The sequence below is a fragment of the Heterodontus francisci genome, chromosome 16, assembly GCF_036365525.1.
Source record: "Heterodontus francisci isolate sHetFra1 chromosome 16, sHetFra1.hap1, whole genome shotgun sequence".
NCBI classification, from domain to species: domain Eukaryota; kingdom Metazoa; phylum Chordata; class Chondrichthyes; order Heterodontiformes; family Heterodontidae; genus Heterodontus; species Heterodontus francisci.
The window spans coordinates 19,298,470-19,324,758 of NC_090386.1; positions in this window are offsets into that span (position 1 = coordinate 19,298,470).

Below are 26,289 nucleotides of genomic sequence, written 5' to 3' on the forward strand. Positions count from 1 at the left end.
TCAAATCAGCAACCACTCCATCCAGATCACTGTCATTCAACAACCACTCCATACAGATCACTGTCACTCAGCAACCACTCCATCCAGATCACTGTCACTCAGCAACCACTCCATCCAGATCACTGTCACTCAGCAACCACTCCATCTAGATCAGGCTCACTCAACAACGACCCATCCAGATCACTGTCACTCAGCAACCACTCCATCCAGATCACTGTCGCTCAACAACCACTACATCCTGATCACTGTCACTCAACAACCACCCCTCCAGATCACTCTCACTCAGCAACCACTCCAACCAGATCACTGTCACTCAACAATGACCCATCCAGATCACTGTCACTCAACAACCACTCCATCCAGATCACTGTCACTCAACAACCACTCCATCCAGATCACTGTCACTCAACAACGACCCATCCAGATCATTGTCACTCAGCAACCACTCCATCCAGATCACTGTCACTCAACAACGACCCATCCAGATCACTGTCACTCAACAACCACTCCATGCAGATCACTGCCACTCAGCAACCACTCCATCCAGATCACTGTCACTCAACAACGACCCATCCAGATCACTGTCACTCAGCAACCACTCCATCCAGATCACTGTCACTCAGCAACCACTCCATTCAGATCACTGTCTCTCAGCAACCATTCCATCCAGATCACTGTAACTCAGAAACAACTCCATCCAGATCACTGTCACTCAACAACCACTCCATCCAGATCACTGTCACTCAACAACGACCCATCCAGATCATTGTCACTCAGCAACCATCCATCCAGATCACTGTCACTCAACAACGACCCATCCAGATCACTGTCACTCAACAACCACTCCATGCAGATCACTGTCACTCAGCAACCACTCCATCCAGATCACTGTCACTCAACAACGACCCATCCAGATCACTGTCACTCAGCAACCACTCCATCCAGATCACTGTCACTCAGCAACCACTCCATCCAGATCACTGTAACTCAGAAACAACTCCATCCAGATCACTGTCACTCAGCAACCACTCCATCTAGATCACTGTCACTCAACAACTACTCCATGCAGATCACTGCCACTCTGCAACCATTCCATCCAGATCACTGTCACTCAGCAACCACTCCATCCAGATCACTGTCACTCAGCAACCACTCCATCTAGATCACTGTCACTCAACAACCACCCCTCCAGATCACTGTCACTCTGCAACCACTCCATCCAGATCACTGTCACTCAGCAACCATTCCATCCAGATCACTCTCACTCAACAACGACCCATCCAGATCACTGTCACTCAGCAACCACTCCATCCAGATCACTGTCACTCAACAACCACTCCATCCAGATCACTGTCATTCAACAACCACTCCATCCAGATCACTGTAACTTATCAACCACTCCATCAAGATCACTGTCACTCAGCAACCACTCCATCCAGATCACTCTCACTCAGCAACAACTCCAACCAGATCACTGTCACTCAACAACGAACCGTCCAGATCACTGTCACTCAACAACCACTCCATCCAGATCACTGTCACTCAGCAACCATTCCATCCAGATCACTCTCACTCAACAACGACCCATCCAGATCACTGTCACTCAGCAACCACTCCATCCAGATCACTGTCACTAAACAACCACTCCATCCAGATCACTGTCATTCAACAACCACTCCATCCAGATCACTGTCACTTTACAACCACTCCATCCAGATCACTGTCACTCAGCAACCACTCCATCCAGATCACAGTCACTCAGCAACCACTCCATCCAGATCACTGTCACTCAGCAACCACTCCATCCAGATCACTCTCACTCAACAACGACCCATCCAGATAACTGTCACTCAGCAACCACTCCATCCAGATCACTGTCACTCAACAACCACTACATCTAGATCACTGTCACTCAACAACCACCCCTCCAGATCACTCTCACTCAGCAACCACTCCAACCAGATCACTGTCACTCAACAACGACCCATCCAGATCACTGTCACTCAACAACCACTCCATGCAGATCACTGTCACTCAGCAACCACTCCATCCAGATCATTGTCAATCAGCAACTACTCCATCCAGATCACTGTCACTCAACAACGACCCATCCAGATCACTGTCACTCAACAACCACTCCATGCAGATCACTGTCACTCAGCAACCACTCCATCCAGATCACTGTCACTCAACAACGACCCATCCAGATCACTGTCACTCAGCAACCACTCCATCCAGTTCACTGTCACTCAGCAACCACCATCCAGATCACTGTCTCTCAGCAACCACTCCATCCAGATCACTGTCACTCAACAACGACCCATCCAGATCACTGTCACTCAAGAACCACTCCATGCAGATCACTGTCACTCAACAACGACCCATCCAGATCACTGTCACTCAACAACCACTCCATCCAGATCACTGTCACTCAGCAACCACTCCATCTAGATCACTGTCACTCAACAACCACTCCATGCAGATCACTGTCACTCAGCAACCTCTCCATCCAGATCACTGTCACTCAACAACCACTCCATGCAGATCACTGTCACTCAGCAACCACTCCATCCGGATCACTGTCACTCAAGAACCACTCCATGCAGATCACTGTCACTCAACAACCACTCCATCCAGATCACTGTCACTCAACAATGACCCATCCAGATCACTGTCACTCAGAAACAACTCCATCCAGATCACTGTCACTCAACAACCACTCCATCCAGATCACTGTCATTCAACAACCACTCCATGCAGATCACTGTCACTCAGCATCCACTCCATCTAGATCACTGTCACTCAACAACCACTCCATTCAGATCACTGTCACTCAGCAACCACTCCATCCAGATCACACTCACTCAGCAACCACTCCAACCAGATCACTGTCACTCAACAACGACCCATCCAAATCACTGTCACTCAACAACCACTCCATCCAGATCACTGTCACTCAACAACCACTCCATCCAGATGACAGTCACTCAACAACGACCCATCCAGATCACTGTCACTCAGCAACCACTCCATCCAGATCACTGTCACTCAACAACGACCCATCCAGATCACACTCACTCAACAACGACCCATCCAGATCACTGTCACTCAGCAACCACTCCATCCAGATCACTGTCACTCAACAACCACTCCATCCAGATCACTGTCACTCAACAACCACCCCTCCAGATCACTGTCACTCAACAACCACTCCATCCAGATCACTGTCACTCAACAACGACCCATCCAGATCACTGTCACTCAACAACCACTCCATCCAGATCACTGTCACTCAGCAACCACTCCATCCAGATCACTCTCACTCAACAACGACCCATTCAGATCACTGTCACTCAGCGATCACTCAATCCAGATCACTGTCACTCAACAACCACCCCATCCAGATCACTGTCACTCAACAACCACCCCTCCAGATCACTGTCACTCAGCAACCACTCCATCCAGATCACTGTCACTCAACAACCACTCCATCTAGATCACTGTCACTCAGCAACCACTCCATCCAGATCACAGTCACTCAGCAACCACTCCATTCAGATCACTGTCACTCAACAACCACTCCATCCAGATCACTGTCACGCAACAACCACTCCATCCAGATCACTGTCACTCAACAGCCACCCCTCCAGATCACTGTCACTCAGCAACCACTCCATCCAGATCACTCTCACTCAGCAACGATCCATCCAGATCACTGTCACTCAGCAACCTCTCCATCCAGATCACTGTCACTCAACAACCACTCCATCCAGATCACTGTCACTCAGCAACCACACCATCCAGATCACTCTCACTCAACAACGAACCATCCAGATCACTGTCACTCAGCAACCACTCCATCCAGATCACTGTCACTCAACAACCACTCCATCCAGATCACTGTCACTCAGCAACCACTCCATCCAGTTCACTGTCACTCAACAACGACCCATCCAGATCACTGTCACTCAACAACCACTCCATCCAGATCACTGTCACTCAGCAACCACTCCATCCAGATCACAGACACTCAGCAACCACTGCATCTCGATCACTGTCACTCAGCAACCACTCCATCTAGATCACTGTCACTCAACAACCACCCCTCCAGATCACTGTCACTCAGCAACCACTCCATCCAGATCACTGTCACTCAGCAACCACTCCATCCAGATCACTCTCACTCAACAACGACCCATCCAGATCACTGTCACTCACCAACCACTCCATCCAGATCACTGTCACTCAACAACCACTCCATCCAGATCACTGTCATTCAACAACCACTCCATCCAGATCACTGTCACTCATCAACCACTCCATCCAGATCACTGTCACTCAGCAACCACTCCATCCAGATCACTCTCACTCAGCAACAACTCCAACCAGATCACTGTCACTCAACAACGACCCATCCAGATCACTGTCACTCAACAACCACTCCATCCAGATCACTGTCACTCAGCAACCACTCCATCCAGATCACTGTCATTCAACAACCACTCCATACAGATCACTGTCACTCAGCAACCACTCCATCCAGATCACTGTCACTCAGCAACCACTCCATCCAGATCACTGTCACTCAGCAACCACTCCATCTAGATCAGGCTCACTCAACAACGACCCATCCAGATCACTGTCACTCAGCAACCACTCCATCCAGATCACTGTCACTCAACAACCACTACATCTAGATCACTGTCACTCAACAACCACCCCTCCAGATCACTCTCACTCAGCAACCACTCCAACCAGATCACTGTCACTCAACAACGACCCATCCAGATCACTGTCACTCAACAACCACTCCATCCAGATCACTGTCACTCAACAACCACTCCATCCAGATCACTGTCACTCAACAACGACCCATCCAGATCATTGTCACTCAGCAACCACTCCATCCAGATCACTGTCACTCAACAACGACCCATCCAGATCACTGTCACTCAACAGCCACTCCATGCAGATCACTGCCACTCAGCAACCACTCCATCCAGATCACTGTCACTCAACAACGACCCATCCAGATCACTGTCACTCAGCAACCACTCCATCCAGATCACTGTCACTCAGCAACCACTCCATTCAGATCACTGTCTCTCAGCAACCATTCCATCCAGATCACTGTAACTCAGAAACAACTCCATCCAGATCACTGTCACTCAACAACCACTCCATCCAGATCACTGTCACTCAACAACGACCCATCCAGATCATTGTCACTCAGCAACCATCCATCCAGATCACTGTCACTCAACAACGACCCATCCAGATCACTGTCACTCAACAACCACTCCATGCAGATCACTGTCACTCAGCAACCACTCCATCCAGATCACTGTCACTCAACAACGACCCATCCAGATCACTGTCACTCAGCAACCACTCCATCCAGATCACTGTCACTCAGCAACCACTCCATCCAGATCACTGTAACTCAGAAACAACTCCATCCAGATCACTGTCACTCAGCAACCACTCCATCTAGATCACTGTCACTCAACAACTGCTCCATGCAGATCACTGTCACTCAGCAACCATTCCATCCAGATCACTGTCACTCAGCAACCACTCCATCCAGATCACTGTCACTCAGCAACCACTCCATCTAGATCACTGTCACTCAACAACCACCCCTCCAGATCACTGTCACTCTGCAACCACTCCATCCAGATCACTGTCACTCAGCAACCATTCCATCCAGATCACTCTCACTCAACAACGACCCATCCAGATCACTGTCACTCAGCAACCACTCCATCCAGATCACTGTCACTCAACAACCACTCCATCCAGATCACTGTCATTCAACAACCACTCCATCCAGATCACTGTAACTTATCAACCACTCCATCAAGATCACTGTCACTCAGCAACCACTCCATCCAGATCACTCTCACTCAGCAACAACTCCAACCAGATCACTGTCACTCAACAACGATCCGTCCAGATCACTGTCACTCAACAACCACTCCATCCAGATCACTGTCACTCAGCAACCATTCCATCCAGATCACTCTCACTCAACAACGACCCATCCAGATCACTGTCACTCAGCAACCACTCCATCCAGATCACTGTCACTAAACAACCACTCCATCCAGATCACTGTCATTCAACAACCACTCCATCCAGATCACTGTCACTTTACAACCACTCCATCCAGATCACTGTCACTCAGCAACCACTCCATCCAGATCACAGTCACTCAGCAACCACTCCATCCAGATCACTGTCACTCAGCAACCACTCCATCCAGATCACTCTCACTCAACAACGTCCCATCCAGATAACTGTCACTCAGCAACCACTCCATCCAGATCACTGTCACTCAACAACCACTACATCTAGATCACTGTCACTCAACAACCACCCCTCCAGATCACTCTCACTCAGCAACCACTCCAACCAGATCACTGTCACTCAACAACGACCCATCCAGATCACTGTCACTCAACAACCACTCCATGCAGATCACTGTCACTCAGCAACCACTCCATCCAGATCATTGTCAATCAGCAACTACTCCTTCCAGATCACTGTCACTCAACAACGACCCATCCAGATCACTGTCACTCAACAACCACTCCATGCAGATCACTGTCACTCAGCAACCACTCCATCCAGATCACTGTCACTCAACAACGACCCATCCAGATCACTGTCACTCAGCAACCACTCCATCCAGTTCACTGTCACTCAGCAACCACCATCCAGATCACTGTCTCTCAGCATCCACTCCATCCAGATCACTGTCACTCAACAACGACCCATCCAGATCACTGTCACTCAAGAACCACTCCATGCAGATCACTGTCACTCAACAACGACCCATCCAGATCACTGTCACTCAACAACCACTCCATCCAGATCACTGTCACTCAGCAACCACTCCATCTAGATCACTGTCACTCAACAACCACTCCATGCAGATCACTGTCACTCAGCAACCTCTCCATCCAGATCACTGTCACTCAACAACCACTCCATGCAGATCACTGTCACTCAGCAACCACTCCATCCGGATCACTGTCACTCAAGAACCACTCCATGCAGATCACTGTCACTCAACAACCACTCCATCCAGATCACTGTCACTCAACAATGACCCATCCAGATCACTGTCACTCAGAAACAACTCCATCCAGATCACTGTCACTCAACAACCACTCCATCCAGATCACTGTCATTCAACAACCACTCCATGCAGATCACTGTCACTCAGCATCCACTCCATCTAGATCACTGTCACTCAACAACCACTCCATTCAGATCAATGTCACTCAGCAACCACTCCATCCAGATCACTGTCACTCAACAACCACTCCATCCAGATCACTGTCACTGAACAACGACCCATCCAGATCACTGTCACTCAGCAACCACGCCATCCAGATCACTGTCACTCAACAACCACTCCAGCCAGATCACTGTCATTCAACAACCACTCCATGCAGATCACTGTCACTCAGCAACCACTCCATCTAGATCACTGTCACTCAACAACCACTCCATCCAGATCACTGTCACTCAGCAACCACGCCATCCAGATCACTGTCACTCAGCAACCACTCCATCTAGATCACTGTCATTCAACAACCACTCCATGCAGATCACTGTCACTCAGCATCCACTCCATCTAGATCACTGTCACTCAACAACCACTCCATTCAGATCACTGTCACTCAGCAACCACTCCATCCAGATCACTGTCACTCAACAACCACTCCATCCAGATCACTGTCACTGAACAACGACCCATCCAGATCACTGTCACTCAGCAACCACGCCATCCAGATCACTGTCACTCAACAACCACTCCATCCAGATCACTGTCATTCAACAACCACTCCATGCAGATCACTGTCACTCAGCAACCACTCCATCTAGATCACTGGCACTCAACAACCACTCCATCCAGATCACTGTCACTCAACAACAACTCCATGCAGATCACTGTCACTCAACAACGACCCATCCAGATCACTGTCACTCAACAATGACCAATCCAGATCACTGTCACTCAGAAACAACTCCATCCAGATCACTGTCACTCAGCAACCACTCCATCCAGATCACTGTCACTCAACAACGACCCATCCAGATCACTGTCACTCAACAATGACCAATCCAGATCACTGTCACTCAGAAACAACTCCATCCAGATCACTGTCACTCAACAACGACCCATCCAGATCACTGTCACTCAACAACCACTCCATCCAGGTCACTGTCACTCAACAACGACCCATCCAGAACACTGTCACTCAACAATGACCAATCCAGATCACTGTCACTCAGAAACAACTCCATCCAGATCACTGTCACTCAGCAACCACTCCATCCAGATCACTGTCACTCAACAACCACTCCATCCAGATCACTGTCACTCAGCAACCACTCCATCCAGATCACTGTCACTCAACAACCACTCCATCCAGATCACTGTCACTCAGAAACAACTCCATCCAGATCACTGTCACTCAACAACCACTCCATCCAGATCACTGTCACTCAGCAACCACTCCATCTAGATCACTGTCACTCAGCAACCACTCCATCCAGATCACCTTCTCTCAGAAACAACTCCATCCAGATCACTGTCACTCAACAACCACTCCATCCAGATCACTGTCTCTCAGCAACGACCCATCCAGATCACTGTCACTCAAAAACCACTCCATCTAGATCACTGTCACTCAGCAACCACTCCATCCAGATCACTGTCACTCAGCAACCACTCCATCCAGATCACTGTCACTCAGCAACAACTCCATCCAGATCACTGTCACACAGAAACAACTCCATCCATATCACTGTCACTCAACAACCGCTCCATCCAGATCACTGTCACTCAGCAATGACCCATCTAGATCACTGTCACTCAGCAACCACTCCATCCAGATCACTGTCACTCAGCAACAACTCCATCCAGATCACTGTCACTCAGCAACCACTCCATCCAGATCACTGTCTCTCAGCAACCACTCCATCCAGATCACTGTCACTCAGCAACCACTCCATCCAGATCACTGTCACTCAACAACCACTCCATCCAGATCACTGTCATTCAACAACCACTCCATCCAGATCACTGTCACTCAGCAACCACTCCATCCAGATCACTGTCATTCAACAACCACTCCATCCAGATCACTGTCACTCAACAACCACTCCATCCAGATCACTGTCACTCAGAAACAACTCCATCCAGATCACTGTCACTCAACAACCACTCCATCCAGATCACTGTCACTCAACAACCACTCCATCCAGTTCACTGTCACTCAACAACCACTCCATCCAGATCACTGTCACTCAGCAACCACTCCATCCAGATCACTGTCATTCAACAACCACTCCATCCAGATCACTGTCACTCAACAACCACTCCATCCAGATCACTGTCACTCAACAACGACCAATCCAGATCACTGTCACTCAACAACCACTCCATCCAGATCACTGTCACTCAAAAACCACTCCATCCAGATCACTGTCACTCAACAACCACTCCATCCAGATCACTGTCACTCAACAAACACTCCACCCAGATCACTGTCACTCAACAACCACTCCATCCAGATCACTGTCACTCAACAACCACTCCATCCAGATCACTGTCACTCAGCAACCACTCCATCCAGATCACTGTCACTCAACAACCACTCCATCCAGATCACTGTCACTCAACAACCACTCCATCCAGATCACTGTCTCTCAGCAACCACTCCATCCAGATCACTGTCACTCAGCAACCACTCCATCCAGATCACTGTCACTCAGCAACAACTCCATCCAGATCACTGTTACTCAGCAACCACTCCATCCAGATCACTGTCACTCAACAACCACTCCATCCAGATCACTGTCACACAGCAATCACTCCATCTAGATCACTGTCACCCAGCAACCACTCCATCCAGAACACCTTCTCTCAGAAACAACTCCATCCAAATCACTGTCACTCAACAACCACTCCATCCAGATCACTGTCTCTCAGCAACGACCCATCCAGATCACTGTCACTCAAAAACCAGTCCATATAGATCACTGTCACTCAGCAACCACTCCATCCAGATCACTGTCACTCAGCAACCACTCCATCCAGATCACTGTCACTCAGCAACAACTCCATCCAGATCACTGTCACTCAGAAACAACTCCATCCATATCACTGTCACTCAACAACCGCTCCATCCAGATCACTGTCACTCAACAATGACCCATCTAGATCACTGTCACTCAGCAACCACTCCATCCAGATCACTGTCACTCAGCAACAACTCCATCCAGACCACTATCACTCAGCAACCACTCCATCCAGATCACTGTCTCTCAGCAACCACTCCATCCAGATCACTGTCACTCAGCAACCACTCCATCCAGATCACTGTCACTCAACAACCACTCCATCCAGATCACTGTTATTCAACAACCACTCCATCCAGATCACTGTCACTCAGCAACCACTCCATCCAGATCACTGTCATTCAACAACCACTCCATCCAGATCACTGTCACTCAACAACCACTCCATCCAGATCACTGTCACTCAGAAACAACTCCATCCTTATCACTGTCACTCAACAACCACTCCATCCAGATCACTGTCACTCAACAACCACTCCATCCAGATCACTGTCACTTAACAACCACTCCATCCAGATCACTGTCACTCAACAACCACTCCATCCAGATCACTGTCACTCAACAACCACTCCATCCATATCACTGTCACTCAACAACGACCAATCCAGATCACTGCCACTCAACAACGACCAATCCAGATCACTGTCACTCAACAACCACTCCATCCAGATCACTGTCACTCAACAACCATTCCATCCAGATCACTGTCACTCAACAACCACTCCATCCAGATCACTGTCACTCAGCAACCACTCCATCCAGATCACTGTCATTCAACAACCACTCCATCCAGATCACTGTCACTCAACAACCACTCCATCCAGATCACTGTCACTCAACAACGACCAATCCAGATCACTGTCACTCAACAACCACTCCATCCAGATCACTGTCACTCAAAAACCACTCCATCCAGATCACTGTCACTCAACAACCACTCCATCCAGATCACTGTCACTCAACAACCACTCCACCCAGATCACTGTCACTCAACAACCACTCCATCCAGATCACTGTCACTCAACAACCACTCCATCCAGATCACTGTCACTCAGCAACCACTCCATCCAGATCACTGTCACTCAACAACCACTCCATCCAGATCACTGTCACTCAACAACCACTCCATCCAGATCACTGTCTCTCAGCAACCACTCCATCCAGATCACTGTCACTCAGCAACCACTCCATCCAGATCACTGTCACTCAGCAACAACTCCATCCAGATCACTGTCTCTCAGCAACCACTCCATCCAGATCACTGTCACTCAGCAACCACTCCATCCAGATCACTGTCACTCAACAACCACTCCATCCAGATCACTGTCACTCAGCAACCACTCCATCTAGATCACTGTCACTCAGCAACCACTCCATCCAGATCACCTTCTCTCAGAAACAACTCCATCCAGATCACTGTCACTCAACAACCACTCCATCCAGATCACTGTCTCTCAGCAACGACCCATCCAGATCACTGTCACTCAAAAACCACTCCATCTAGATCACTGTCACTCAGCAACCACTCCATCCAGATCACTGTCACTCAGCAACCACTCCATCCAGATCACTGTCACTCAGCAACAACTCCATCCAGATCACTGTCACTCAGAAACAACACCATCCATATCACTGTCACTCAACAACCGCTCCATCCAGATCACTGTCACTCAACAATGACCCATCCAGATCACTGTCACTCAGCAAACACTCCATCCAGATCACTGTCACTCAGCAACAACTCCATCCAGATCACTGTCACTCAGCAACCACTCCATCCAGATCACTGTCTCTCAGCAACCACTCCATCCAGATCACTGTCACTCAGCAACCACTCCATCCAGATCACTGTCACTCAACAACCACTCCATCCAGATCACTGTCATTCAACAACCACTCCATCCAGATCACTACACTCAGCAACCACTCCATCCAGATCACTGTCATTCAACAACCACTCCATCCAGATCACTGTCACTCAACAACCACTCCATTAAGATCACTGTCACTCAGAAACAACTCCATCCTGATCACTGTCACTCAACAACCACTCCATCCAGATCACTGTCACTCAACAACCACTCCATCCAGATCACTGTAACTCAACAACCACTCCATCCAGATCACTGTCACTCAACAACCACTCCATCCAGATCACTGTCACTCAACAACCACTCCATCCATATCACTGTCACTCAACAACGACCAATCCAGATCACTGCCACTCAACAACGACCAATCCAGATCACTGTCACTCAACAACCACTCCATCCAGATCACTGTCACTCAACAACCATTCCATCCAGATCACTGTCACTCAACAACCACTCCATCCAGATCACTGTCACTCAACAACCACTCCATCCAGATCACTGTCACTCAACAACCACTCCATCCAGATCACTGTCACTCAACAACCACTCCATCCAGATCACTGTCACTCAACAACCACTCCATCCAGTTCACTGTCACTCAACAACCACTCCATCCAGATCACTGTCACTCAACAACCACTCCATCCAGATCACTGTCACTCAACAACGACCAATCCAGATCACTGTCACTCAACAACCACTCCATCCAGATCACTGTCACTCAACAACCACTCCATCCAGATCACTGTCACTGAACAACCACTCCATCCAGATCACTGTCACTCAACAACCACTCCACCCAGATCACTGTCACTCAACAACCACTCCATCCAGATCACTGTCACTCAACAACCACTCCATCCAGATCACTGTCACTCAGCAACCACTCCATCCAGATCACTGTCACTCAGCAACCACTCCATCCAGATCACTGTCACTCAACAACCACTCCATCCAGATCACTGTCACTCAACAACCACTCCATCCAGATCACTGTCTCTCAGCAACCACTCCATCCAGATCACTGTCACTCAGCAACCACTCCATCCAGATCACTGTCACTCAGCGACAACTCCATCCAGATCACTGTCACTCAGCAACCACTCCATCCAGATCACTGTCTCTCAGCAACCACTCCATCCAGATCACTGTCACTCAGCAACCACTCCATCTGGATCACTGTCACTCAGCAACCACTCCATCCAGATCACCTTCTCTCAGAAACAACTCCATCCAGATCACTGTCACTCAACAACCACTCCATCCAGATCACTGTCTCTCAGCAACGACCCATCCAGATCACGGTTACTCAAAAACCACTCCATCTAGATCACTGTCACTCAGCAACCACTCCATCCAGATCACTGTCACTCAGCAACCACTCCATCCAGATCACTGTCACTCAGCAACAACTCCATCCAGATCACTGTCACTCAGAAACAACTCCATCCATATCACTGTCACTCAACAACCGCTCCATCCAGATCACTGTCACTCAACAATGACCCATCTAGATCACTGTCACTCAGCAACCACTCCATCCAGATCACTGTCACTCAGCAACAACTCCATCCAGATCACTGTCACTCAGCAACCACTCCATCCAGATCACTGTCTCTCAGCAACCACTCCAACCAGATCACTGTCACTCAGCAACCACTCCATCCAGATCACTGTCACTCAGCAACAACTCCATCCAGATCACTGTCACTCAGCAACCACTCCATCCAGATCACTGTCACTCAACAACCACTCCATCCAGATCACTGTCACTCAGCAACCACTCCATCCAGATCACTGTCACTCAACAACGACCAATCCAGATCACTGTCACTCAACAACCACTCCATCCAGATCACTGTCACTCAAAAACCACTCCATCCAGATCACTGTCACTCAACAACCACTCCATCCAGATCACTGTCACTCAACAACCACTCCACCCAGATCACTGTCACTCAACAACCACTCCATCCAGATCACTGTCACTCAACAACCACTCCATCCAGATCACTGTCACTCAGCAACCACTCCATCCAGATCACTGTCACTCAACAACCACTCCATCCAGATCACTGTCACTCAACAACCACTCCATCCAGATCACTGTCTCTCAGCAACCACTCCATCCAGATCACTGTCACTCAGCAACCACTCCATCCAGATCACTGTCACTCAGCAACAACTCCATCCAGATCACTGTCACTCAGCAACCACTCCATCCAGATCACTTTCACTCAACAACCACTCCATCCAGATCACTGTCACTCAGCAACCACTCCATCTAGATCACTGTCGCTCAGCAACCACTCCATCCAGATCACCTTCTCTCAGAAACAACTCCATCCAGATCACTGTCACTCAACAACCACTCCATCCAGATCACTGTCTCTCAGCAACGAACCATCCAGATCACTGTCACTCAAAAACCACTCCATCTAGATCACTGTCACTCAGCAACCACTCCATCCAGATCACTGTCACTCAGCAACCACTCCATCCAGATCACTGTCACTCAGCAACAACTCCATCCAGATCACTGTCACTCAGAAACAACTCCATCCATATCACTGTCACTCAACAACCGCTCCATCCAGATCACTGTCACTCAACAATGACCCATCTAGATCACTGTCACTCAGCAACCACTCCATCCAGATCACTGTCACTCAGCAACAACTCCATCCAGATCACTGTCACTCAGCAACCACTCCATCCAGATCACTGTCTCTCAGCAACCACTCCATCCAGATCACTGTCACTCAGCAACCACTCCATCCAGATCACTGTCACTCAACAACCACTCCATCCAGATCACTGTCATTCAACAACCACTCCATCCAGATCACTGTCACTCAGCAACCACTCCATCCAGATCACTGTCATTCAACAACCACTCCATCCAGATCACTGTCACTCAACAACCACTCCATCCAGATCACTGTCACTCAGAAACAACTCCATCCTGATCACTGTCACTCAACAACCACTCCGTCCAGATCACTGTCACTCAACAACCACTCCATCCAGATCACTGTAACTCAACAACCACTCCATCCAGATCACTGTCACTCAACAACCACTCCATCCAGATCACTGTCACTCAACAACCACTCCATCCATATCACTGTCACTCAACAACGACCAATCCAGATCACTGCCACTCAACAACGACCAATCCAGATCACTGTCACTCAACAACCATTCCATCCAGATCACTGTCACTCAACAACCACTCCATCCAGATCACTGTCACTCAACAACCACTCCATCCAGATCACTGTCACTCAACAACCACTCCATCCAGATCACTGTCACTCAACAACCACTCCATCCAGATCACTGTCACTCAACAACCACTCCATCCAGTTCACTGTCACTCAACAACCACTCCATCCAGATCACTGTCACTCAGCAACCACTCCATCCAGATCACTGTCATTCAACAACCACTCCATCCAGATCACTGTCACTCAACAACCACTCCATCCAGATCACTGTCACTCAACAACGACCAATCCAGATCACTGTCACTCAACAACCACTCCATCCAGATCACTGTCACTCAACAACCACTCCATCCAGATCACTGTCACTCAACAACCACTCCATCCAGATCACTGTCACTCAACAACCACTCCACCCAGATCACTGTCACTCAACAACCACTCCATCCAGATCACTGTCACTCAACAACCACTCCATCCAGATCACTGTCACTCAGCAACCACTCCATCCAGATCACTGTCACTCAACAACCACTCCATCCAGATCACTGTCACTCAACAACCACTCCATCCAGATCACTGTCTCTCAGCAACCACTCCATCCAGATCACTGTCACTCAGCAACCACTCCATCCAGATCACTGTCACTCAGCGACAACTCCATCCAGATCACTGTCACTCAGCAACCACTCCATCCAGATCACTGTCTCTCAGCAACCACTCCATCCAGATCACTGTCACTCAGCAACCACTCCATCTAGATCACTGTCACTCAGCAACCACTCCATCCAGATCACCTTCTCTCAGAAACAACTCCATCCAGATCACTGTCACTCAACAACCACTCCATCCAGATCACTGTCTCTCAGCAACGACCCATCCAGATCACGGTTACTCAAAAACCACTCCATCTAGATCACTGTCACTCAGCAACCACTCCATCCAGATCACTGTCACTCAGCAACCACTCCATCCAGATCACTGTCACTCAGCAACAACTCCATCCAGATCACTGTCACTCAGAAACAACTCCATCCAGATCACTGTCACTCAGCAACCACTCCATCCAGATCACTGTCACTCAACAACCACTCCATCCAGATCACTGTCACTCAACAACCACTCCATTCAGATCACTGTCACTCATCAACCAGTCCATCCAGATCACTGTCACTCAACAACCACTCCATCCAGATCACTGTCACTCAACAACCACTCCATCCAGATCACTGTCACTCAACAAACACTCCATCCAGATCACTGTCACTCAACAACCACTCCATCCAGATCACTGTCTCTCAGCAACCACTCCATCTAGTTCACTGTCTCTCAACAACCACTCCATCCAGATCACTGTCACTCAGCAACCACTCCATCCAGATCACTGTCACTCAGCAACAACTCCATCCAGATCACTGTCACTCAGCAACCACTCCATCCAGATCACTGTCTCTCAGCAACCACTCCATCCAGATCACTGTCACTCAGAAACAACTCCATCCAGATCACTGTCACTCAGCAAACACTCCATCCAGATCACTGTCACTCTGCAACCACTCCATCCAGATCACTGTCTCTCAGCAACCACTCCATCCAGATCACTGTCACTCAACAACCACTCCATCCAGATCACTGTCACTCAACAACCACTCCATCTAGATCACTGTCACTCAGCAACCGCTCCATCCAGATCACTGTCACTCAGCAACCACTCCATCCAGATCACTGTCACTCAGCAACAACTCCATCCAGATCACTGTCACTCAGAAACATCTCCATCCATATCACTGTCACTCAACAACCGCTCCATCCAGATCACTGTCACTCAACAATGACCCATCTAGATCACTGTCACTCAGCTACCACTCCATCCAGATCACTGTCACTCAGCAACAACTCCATCCAGATCACTGTCACTCAGCAACCACTCCATCCAGATCACTGTCTCTCAGCAACCACACCATCCAGATCACTGTCACTCAGCAACCACTCCATCCAGATCACTGTCACTCAACAACCACTCCATCCAGATCACTGTCACTCAACAACCACTCCATTCAGATCACTGTCACTCATCAACCAGTCCATCCAGATCACTGTCACTCAACAACCACTCCATCCAGATCACTGTCACTCAACAACCACTCCATCCAGATCACTGTCACTCAACAAACACTCCATCCAGATCACTGTCACTCAACAACCACTCCATCCAGATCACTGTCTCTCAGCAACCGCTCCATCCAGATCACTGTCACTCAGAAACAACTCCATCCAGATCACTGTCACTCAGCAAACACTCCATCCAGATCACTGTCACTCAGCAACCACTCCATCCAGATCACTGTCTCTCAGCAACCACTCCATCCAGATCACTGTCACTCAACAACCACTCCATCCAGATCACTGTCACTCAACAACCACTCCATCTAGATCACTGTCACTCAGCAACCGCTCCATCCAGATCACTGTCACTCAACAATGACCCATCTAGATCACTGTCACTCAGCAACCACGCCATCCAGATCACTGTCACTCAGCAACAACTCCATCCAGATCACTGTCACTCAGCAACCACTCCATCCAGATCACTGTCTCTCAGCAACCACTCCATCCAGATCACTGTCACTCAGAAACAACTCCATCCAGATCACTGTCACTCAGCAAACACTCCATCCAGATCACTGTCACTCAGCAACCACTCCATCCAGATCACTGTCTCTCAGCAACCACTCCATCCAGATCACTGTCACTCAACAACCACTCCATCCAGATCACTGTCACTCAACAACCACTCCATCCAGATCACTGTCACTCAACAATGACCCATCTAGATCACTGTCGCTCAGCAACCACGCCATCCAGATCACTGTCACTCAGCAACAACTCCATCCAGATCAGTGTCACTCAGCAACCACTCCATCCAGATCACTGTCTCTCAGCAACCACTCCATCCAGATCACTGTCACTCAGCAACCACTCCATCTAGATCACTGTCACTCTGCAACCACTCCATCCAGATCACTGTCACTCAGAAACAACTCCATCCAGATCACTGTCACTCAACAACCACTCCATCCAGATCACTGTCTCTCAGCAACGACCCATCTAGATCACTGCCACTCAGCAACCACTCCATCCAGATCACTGTCACTCAGCAACCACTCCATCCACATCACTGTCACTCAGAAACAACTCCATCCAGATCACTGTCACTCAGAAACAACTCCATCCGGATCACTGTCACTCAACAACCACTCCACCCAGATCACTGTCACTCAACAACCACTCCATCCAGATCACTGTCACTCAACAACCACTCCATCCAGATCACTGTCACTCAGCAACCACTCCATCCAGATCACTGTCACTCAACAACCACTCCATCCAGATCACTGTCACTCAACAACCACTCCATCCAGATCACTGTCTCTCAACAACCACTCCATCCAGATCACTGTCACTCAGCAACCACTCCATCCAGATCACTGTCACTCAGCGACAACTCCATCCAGATCACTGTCACTCAGCAACCACTCCATCCAGATCACTGTCTCTCAGCAACCACTCCATCCAGATCACTGTCACTCAGCAACCACTCCATCTAGATCACTGTCACTCAGCAACCACTCCATCCAGATCACCTTCTCTCAGAAACAACTCCATCCAGATCACTGTCACTCAACAACCACTCCATCCAGATCACTGTCTCTCAGCAAAGACCCATCAAGATCACGGTTACTCAAAAACCACTCCATCTAGATCACTGTCACTCAGCAACCACTCCATCCAGATCACTGTCACTCAGCAACCACTCCATCCAGATCACTGTCACTCAGCAACAACTCCATCCAGATCACTGTCACTCAGAAACAACTCCATCCAGATCACTGTCACTCAGCAACCACTCCATCCAGATCACTGTCACTCAACAACCACTCCATCCAGATCACTGTCACTCAACAACCACTCCATTCAGATCACTGTCACTCATCAACCAGTCCATCCAGATCACTGTCACTCAACAACCACTCCATCCAGATCACTGTCACTCAACAACCACTCCATCCAGATCACTGTCACTCAACAAACACTCCATCCAGATCACTGTCACTCAACAACCACTCCATCCAGATCACTGTCTCTCAGCAACCACTCCATCTAGTTCACTGTCTCTCAACAACCACTCCATCCAGATCACTGTCACTCAGCAACCACTCCATCCAGATCACTGTCACTCAGCAACAACTCCATCCAGATCACTGTCACTCAGCAACCACTCCATCCAGATCACTGTCTCTCAGCAACCACTCCATCCAGATCACTGTCACTCAGAAACAACTCCATCCAGATCACTGTCACTCAGCAAACACTCCATCCAGATCACTGTCACTCTGCAACCACTCCATCCAGATCACTGTCTCTCAGCAACCACTCCATCCAGATCACTGTCACTCAACAACCACTCCATCCAGATCACTGTCACTCAACAACCACTCCATCTAGATCACTGTCACTCAGCAACCGCTCCATCCAGATCACTGTCACTCAGCAACCACTCCATCCAGATCACTGTCACTCAGCAACAACTCCATCCAGATCACTGTCACTCAGAAACATCTCCATCCATATCACTGTCACTCAACAACCGCTCCATCCAGATCACTGTCACTCAACAATGACCCATCTAGATCACTGTCACTCAGCTACCACTCCATCCAGATCACTGTCACTCAGCAACAACTCCATCCAGATCACTGTCACTCAGCAACCACTCCATCCAGATCACTGTCTCTCAGCAACCACACCATCCAGATCACTGTCACTCAGCAACCACTCCATCCAGATCACTGTCACTCAACAACCACTCCATCCAGATCACTGTCACTCAACAACCACTCCATTCAGATCACTGTCACTCATCAACCAGTCCATCCAGATCACTGTCACTCAACAACCACTCCATCCAGATCACTGTCACTCAACAACCACTCCATCCAGATCACTGTCACTCAACAAACACTCCATCCAGATCACTGTCACTCAACAACCACTCCATCCAGATCACTGTCTCTCAGCAACCGCTCCATCCAGATCACTGTCACTCAGAAACAACTCCATCCAGATCACTGTCACTCAGCAAACACTCCATCCAGATCACTGTCACTCAGCAACCACTCCATCCAGATCACTGTCTCTCAGCAACCACTCCATCCAGATCACTGTCACTCAACAACCACTCCATCCAGATCACTGTCACTCAACAACCACTCCATCTAGATCACTGTCACTCAGCAACCGCTCCATCCAGATCACTGTCACTCAACAATGACCCATCTAGATCACTGTCACTCAGCAACCACGCCATCCAGATCACTGTCACTCAGCAACAACTCCATCCAGATCACTGTCACTCAGCAACCACTCCATCCAGATCACTGTCTCTCAGCAACCACTCCATCCAGATCACTGTCACTCAGAAACAACTCCATCCAGATCACTGTCACTCAGCAAACACTCCATCCAGATCACTGTCACTCAGCAACCACTCCATCCAGATCACTGTCTCTCAGCAACCACTCCATCCAGATCACTGTCACTCAACAACCACTCCATCCAGATCACTGTCACTCAACAACCACTCCATCTAGAGCACTGTCACTCAGCAACCGCTCCATCCAGATCACTGTCACTCAACAATGACCCATCTAGATCACTGTCGCTCAGCAACCACGCCATCCAGATCACTGTCACTCAGCAACAACTCCATCCAGATCAGTGTCACTCAGCAACCACTCCATCCAGATCACTGTCTCTCAGCAACCACTCCATCCAGATCACTGTCACTCAGCAACCACTCCATCTAGATCACTGTCACTCTGCAACCACTCCATCCAGATCACTGTCACTCAGAAACAACTCCATCCAGATCACTGTCACTCAACAACCACTCCATCCAGATCACTGTCTCTCAGCAACGACCCATCTAGATCACTGCCACTCAGCAACCACTCCATCCAGATCACTGTCACTCAGCAACCACTCCATCCAGATCACTGTCACTCAGAAACAACTCCATCCAGATCACTGTCACTCAGAAACAACTCCATCCGGATCACTGTGACTCAACAACCACTCCATCCAGATCACTGTCACTCAACAACCACTCCATGCAGATCACTGTCACTCAGAAACAACTCCATCCAGATCACAGTCACTCAGAACCAACTCCATCCAGATCACTGTCACTCAACAACCACTCCATCCAGATCACTGTCACTCAGCAACCACTCCATCCAGATCACTGTCACTCAGAAACAACTCCATCCAGATCACTGTCACTCAACAACCACTCCATCCAGATCACTGTCACTCAACAACCACTCCATGCAGATCACTGTCACTCAGCAACCATTCCATCCAGATCACTGTCACTCAGCAACCACTCCATCCAGGTCACTGTCACTCAGCAACCACTCCATCCAGATCACTGTCACTCAAAAACCACTCCATATAGATCACTGTCACTCAGCAACCACTCCATCCAGATCACTGTCACTCAGCAACCACTCCATCCAGATCACTGTCACACAGCAACAACTCCATCCAGATCACTGTCACTCAGAAACAACTCCATCCATATCACTGTCACTCAACAACCGCTCCATCCAGATCACTGTCACTCAACAATGACCCATCTAGATCACTGTCACTCAGCAACCACTCCATCCAGATCACTGTCACTCAGCAACAACTCCATCCAGATCACTGTCACTCAGCAACCACTCCATCCAGATCACTGTCTCTCAGCAACCACTCCATCCAGATCACTGTCACTCAGCAACCACTCCATCCAGATCACTGTCACTCAACAACCACTCCATCCAGATCACTGTTATTCAACAACCACTCCATGCAGATCACTGTCACTCAGCAACCACTCCATCCAGATCACTGTCATTCAACAATCACTCCATCCAGATCACTGTCACTCAACAACCACTCCATCCAGATCACTGTCACTCAGAAACAACTCCATCCTGATCACTGTCACTCAACAACCACTCCATCCAGATCACTGTCACTCAACAACCACTCCATCCAGATCACTGTCACTTAACAACCACTCCATCCAGATCACTGTCACTCAACAACCACTCCATCCAGATCACTGTCACTCAACAACCACTCCATCCATATCACTGTCACTCAACAACGACCAATCCAGATCACTGCCACTCAACAACGACCAATCCAGATCACTGTCACTCAACAACCACTCCATCCAGATCACTGTCACTCAACAACCATTCCATCCAGATCACTGTCACTCAACAACCACTCCATCCAGATCACTGTCACTCAGCAACCACTCCATCCAGATCACTGTCATTCAACAACCACTCCATCCAGATCACTGTCACTCAACAACCACTCCATCCAGATCACTGTCACTCAACAACGACCAATCCAGATCACTGTCACTCAACAACCACTCCATCCAGATCACTGTCACTCAAAAACCACTCCATCCAGATCACTGTCACTCAACAACCACTCCATCCAGATCACTGTCACTCAACAACCACTCCACCCAGATCACTGTCACTCAACAACCACTCCATCCAGATCACTGTCACTCAACAACCACTCCATCCAGATCACTGTCACTCAGCAACCACTCCATCCAGATCACAGTCACTCAACAACCACTCCATCCAGATCACTGTCACTCAACAACCACTCCATCCAGATCACTGTCTCTCAGCAACCACTCCATCCAGATCACTGTCACTCAGCAACCACTCCATCCAGATCACTGTCACTCAGCAACAACTCCATCCAGATCACTGTCACTCAGCAACCACTCCATCCAGATCACTGTCACTCAACAACCACTCCATCCAGATCACTGTCACTCAGCAACCACTCCATCTAGATCACTGTCACTCAGCAACCACTCCATCCAGATCACCTTCTCTCAGAAACAACTCCATCCAGATCACTGTCACTCAACAACCACTCCATCCAGATCACTGTCTCTCAGCAACGACCCATCCAGATCACTGTCACTCAAAAACCACTCCATCTAGATCACTGTCACTCAGCAACCACTCCATCCAGATCACTGTCACTCAGCAACCACTCCATCCAGATCACTGTCACTCAGAAACAACTCCATCCATATCACTGTCACTCAACAATCGCTCCATCCAGATCACTGTCACTCAACAATGACCCATCTAGATCACTGTCACTCAGCAAACACTCCATCCAGATCACTGTCACTCAGCAACAACTCCATCCAGATCACTGTCACTCAGCAACCACTCCATCCAGATCACTGTCTCTCAGCAACCACTCCATCCAGATCACTGTCACTCAGCAACCACTCCATCCAGATCACTGTCACTCAACAACCACTCCATCCAGATCACTGTCATTCAACAACCACTCCATCCAGATCACTGTCACTCAGCAACCACTCCATCCAGATCACTGTCATTCAACAACCACTCCATCCAGATCACTGTCACTCAACAACCACTCCATCCAGATCACTGTCACTCAGAAACAACTCCATCCTGATCACTGTCACTCAACAACCACTCCATCCAGATCACTGTCACTCAACAACCACTCCATCCAGATCACTGTAACTCAACAACCACTCCATCCAGATCACTGTCACTCAACAACCACTCCATCCAGATCACTGTCACTCAACAACCACTCCATCCATATCACTGTCACTCAACAACGACCAATCCAGATCACTGCCACTCAACAACGACCAATCCAGATCACTGTCACTTAACAACCACTCCATCCAGATCACTGTCACTCAACAACCATTCCATCCAGATCACTGTCACTCAACAACCACTCCATCCAGATCACTGTCACTCAACAACCACTCCATCCAGATCACTGTCACTCAACAACCACTCCATCCAGATCACTGTCACTCAACAACCACTCCATCCAGATCACTGTCACTCAACAACCACTCCATCCAGTTCACTGTCACTCAGCAACCACTCCATCCAGATCACTGTCACTCAGCAACCACTCCATCCAGATCACTGTCATTCAACAACCACTCCATCCAGATCACTGTCTCTCAGCAACGACCCATCTAGATCACTGCCACTCAGCAACCACTCCATCCAGATCACTGTCACTCAGCAACCACTCCATCCAGATCACTGTCACTCAGAAACAACTCCATCCAGATCACTGTCACTCAGAAACAACTCCATCCGGATCACTGTGACTCAACAACCACTCCATCCAGATCACTGTCACTCAACAACCACTCCATGCAGATCACTGTCACTCAGAAACAACTCCATCCAGATCACAGTCACTCAGAACCAACTCCATCCAGATCACTGTCACTCAACAACCACTCCATCCAGATCACTGTCACTCAGCAACCACTCCATCCAGATCACTGTCACTCAGAAACAACTCCATCCAGATCACTGTCACTCAACAACCACTCCATCCAGATCACTGTCACTCAACAACCACTCCATGCAGATCACTGTCACTCAGCAACCATTCCATCCAGATCACTGTCACTCAGCAACCACTCCATCCAGGTCACTGTCACTCAGCAACCACTCCATCCAGATCACTGTCACTCAAAAACCACTCCATATAGATCACTGTCACTCAGCAACCACTCCATCCAGATCACTGTCACTCAGCAACCACTCCATCCAGATCACTGTCACTCAGCAACAACTCCATCCAGATCACTGTCACTCAGAAACAACTCCATCCATATCACTGTCACTCAACAACCGCTCCATCCAGATCACTGTCACTCAACAATGACCCATCTAGATCACTGTCACTCAGCAACCACTCCATCCAGATCACTGTCACTCAGCAACAACTCCATCCAGATCACTGTCACTCAGCAACCACTCCATCCAGATCACTGTCTCTCAGCAACCACTCCATCCAGATCACTGTCACTCAGCAACCACTCCATCCAGATCACTGTCACTCAACAACCACTCCATCCAGATCACTGTTATTCAACAACCACTCCATGCAGATCACTGTCACTCAGCAACCACTCCATCCAGATCACTGTCATTCAACAATCACTCCATCCAGATCACTGTCACTCAACAACCACTCCATCCAGATCACTGTCACTCAGAAACAACTCCATCCTGATCACTGTCACTCAACAACCACTCCATCCAGATCACTGTCACTCAACAACCACTCCATCCAGATCACTGTCACTTAACAACCACTCCATCCAGATCACTGTCACTCAACAACCACTCCATCCAGATCACTGTCACTCAACAACCACTCCATCCATATCACTGTCACTCAACAACGACCAATCCAGATCACTGCCACTCAACAACGACCAATCCAGATCACTGTCACTCAACAACCACTCCATCCAGATCACTGTCACTCAACAACCATTCCATCCAGATCACTGTCACTCAACAACCACTCCATCCAGATCACTGTCACTCAGCAACCACTCCATCCAGATCACTGTCATTCAACAACCACTCCATCCAGATCACTGTCACTCAACAACCACTCCATCCAGATCACTGTCACTCAACAACGACCAATCCAGATCACTGTCACTCAACAACCACTCCATCCAGATCACTGTCACTCAAAAACCACTCCATCCAGATCACTGTCACTCAACAACCACTCCATCCAGATCACTGTCACTCAACAACCACTCCACCCAGATCACTGTCACTCAACAACCACGCCATCCAGATCACTGTCACTCAACAACCACTCCATCCAGATCACTGTCACTCAGCAACCACTCCATCCAGATCACAGTCACTCAACAACCACTCCATCCAGATCACTGTCACTCAACAACCACTCCATCCAGATCACTGTCTCTCAGCAACCACTCCATCCAGATCACTGTCACTCAGCAACCACTCCATCCAGATCACTGTCACTCAGCAACAACTCCATCCAGATCACTGTCACTCAGCAACCACTCCATCCAG